The sequence below is a fragment of the Scyliorhinus torazame genome, chromosome 23 (assembly GCF_047496885.1).
Source record: "Scyliorhinus torazame isolate Kashiwa2021f chromosome 23, sScyTor2.1, whole genome shotgun sequence".
Taxonomy (NCBI): Eukaryota; Metazoa; Chordata; class Chondrichthyes; order Carcharhiniformes; family Scyliorhinidae; genus Scyliorhinus; species Scyliorhinus torazame.
This window is the reverse complement of record NC_092729.1, coordinates 76,615,201-76,618,328: the sequence shown is the minus strand read 5'-3', so window position 1 is coordinate 76,618,328 and position 3,128 is coordinate 76,615,201.

Here is a 3,128-nt window from a genome sequence, read left to right as displayed (position 1 = left end):
ATCTCTTCGTGTGTGTAACTCTGCAACTCTCTCTCTGTACATCGCTCTCTGTGTCTCTCTCTGTACCTCGCTCTCTTTGTCTCTCTCTGTCCCTCGCTCTCTGTATCTCTCTCTCTCTCTCTGTTTCCCTCCCTCTGTATCCCTGTCCCTCTGTATCTATCTTTATATATCTCTCTCTGTTTATTTTTCCAACTCTGTAACTATCTCCGTATCTCTCTATCCATGAAGTCGCTGTTGCTCACTGGATCTGTTTCTCTGCATCTCTACATCTGCACCTCTCTCTCACTAAGTATATATTTATCTGTATCTCTTTCTCTTTCCCCTTATTTCTCTTCCCCTGGCGCTCTCTCGTTCTCTCTCGCTATATATATAAATATATTCTATAGATAAATATATATTTATATACAGAGAGAGAGTTTCGGATTGAGAGACATAGAGAGACAGGTGCAGATATATATATATATCTGTATCTCTCTCTCTTTCTGTATCTCTCTCTGTATCTCTCTGAATCTCACTTTGTATCTCTCTCTGTATCTCTCAATCTGAATGCCTTTCTGTCTCTCCCGCTGACTGGATCTATCTCTCTGTATATCTCTGCCTGGAACTCTCTCCATATCTCTCACTCAATGTATTTATCTCGCTCTCTTTACTCTCTCTTTCCCTGTATCTCTCTAACAATATGTCTCTCTCTTTGCATCTCTCCCTGTATCTCGCTCGGTGTATATCTCTCTCTGCATATCTCGCTGTATCTCTCTGTCTGTATCTGTCTCTCCATCTCTCTCACTCTGTATCTCTCTCTCTCTCTGTGTATCTCTATTTATATCTCTGTATCGCTTTCTCTCTCTGTATTTCCCTCTCTCTGCATTTCTATCTGTAGATTCCTCTCTGTATCCCCCTCTCTATTGCCCTCTCTATATTCATAGAATTTATAGTGCAGAAGGAGGCCATTCGGCCCATCGAGTCTGCACCGGCTCTTGGAAAGAGCACCGTACCGAACCGCACACCTCCACCCAATCCCCATAACCCAGTAACTCCACCCAACACTAAGGGCAATTTTGGACACTAAGGGCCATTTATCATGGCCAATCCACCTAACCTGCACATCTTTGGACTGTGGGAGGAAACCGGAGCACCCGGAGGAAATCCATGCGCACACGGGGATGATGTGCAGGCGCCGCACAGACAGCGACCCAAGCTGGAATCGAACCTGGGACCCTGGAGCTGTGAAACAATCTTGCTATCCACAATGCTACCGTGCTGCCCTTTAAAATTGGTGTGGGCGGTTTTGAGGAGTGGCGTCAAGTCCGCCCCGTTGCGTGTATCTTTTGGGCGATGTGCTTTGGCGGATTTGACAGCCAAAGGGTCTTACACCCCTTCCTGCCATATACCTGATATGTCAGAAACCCTGCTCAAGTATACCTGGAACATCACTTCCCACACTGCCGCTCTAGCTGGGTTATATACACCTGCCCATGCTGCAGCAGACATATCACCAGCTGCTGCACTGCAGCTAGTGCATCAACACCTCGCAAATGATGTGGCTTGTTTGTTTAATTTTGTTACTTTAGATCGCTATCGAACAACTGTTGTCCATCTGTAAATGCCCATTAAATGGCGATGTGTTCATCTCTCTCTTGCGCTGCTTCAGCCCATGTGGTGGATATGCACCCGCAACTGTTATAAAGGGAGTTCCCTGAATTGCACCATGTAATAGTGCAGTGATGGGAATGACGTTTCAGACCAGCCCCTGATGTGATTTGCAGATGAACTTGCTTGGGCACAGATCCCCTGCAGCTGCAGCTTTGAGGTTGAGTTGAAAGAGAGAATTCTCTGCTGTCTCGATTCCAGCCCCGCATCTTTCTGATAATATTTCTCAATTTTTCCGCTGCCTTGCCGAATCAACAGGCTCTTAATGCCTCATTCACAAAGGGGTTCTTAAATGAGTGGTTGGGCGTGTTTTTCCGATTCGGGGATACGTAAACTGTATTACTGAATAAACTGGTCTGGTCACCCCAACACATGGCATGGCTTGGCAAGCTGAGCGGGATTTCAATGTGGAATGCGTGGTACCAGGGAGAAAGATGACGAGTGACTGCAAGTTAAGAGTCTGCTCTCCAATTGTTCCTGGTATGCAAAGCAATTTCCTCCCATGCGCCCGATGTCGCATCTCCTCCAGCAGTGCAATATCGACATTATGTCCTCCCACAGTCCGACAAGTACATTTCATGATTTCCCCAGTCTGACAAGTATATATAAGTCCAAACAGTCCTCTATATTTTTCCCTCCCGCTGAACATAGACGAGCACACTAGCTCAGCCGTGTTCTCGTCCCATATCTACACATGTTCCAATGTACTTCATACATCGGTGCCATCTACACGAGCATTTGGGCGGCAATACCATCCTCACCTCATAAACCTACGATCCACGCTACTCCCCCCCCCCCCCCCCACCCCTCGCCCTCCCTCGCCCCGCGTGAACGCTTTAACTGGTATATATCACCACCTCTACCAGATGTAGCAATTTGAATCCCAACACACCGTGTACATAGTACATGTAACCTATGTCCCGGCTCCCGCTGCATGTCAACCAAAGTCTCCCTGATACATCTACCCCTCCACGCTAATATATGCCGCCTCTAATGGTGCACCCCCATTATTCACCACGCCCCAAGTGCATGTGTTCACACACCCCTCGCATTGCACCTGGTATTCCTCCAACTTTGCTACCCACAGAATCTATTAAATGGCACAGCATAACGAACAATCTTGATATATGTACTTCGTCCTCTGTATAATCTAGCATATCGACCACAGTTACTGATACTATTGTTGAACTTGCTCCTCTTCCCATTTTCGAAGGGCGAAACAAAGATGACCAGAGGTCCTTTGCTATTTATTAAACATTGCGATCGTCACCGGCCCCGCTATTATCACAGCAGCACGTGCCCATCGCATGATGATGTTGTAATGTTTGATTCCGTTTCAGTCATCGTAAGATTAACGTACAAATCGGCATGTGAAGACATTTTTCAACTGGTCTCTGAATTTGGTCTGTGTCACTGCATAAATACAAGTATTTGTGCAACAGCTCAGGAGCTGCAGCATGAATCCCACCTCTTGCACAAAC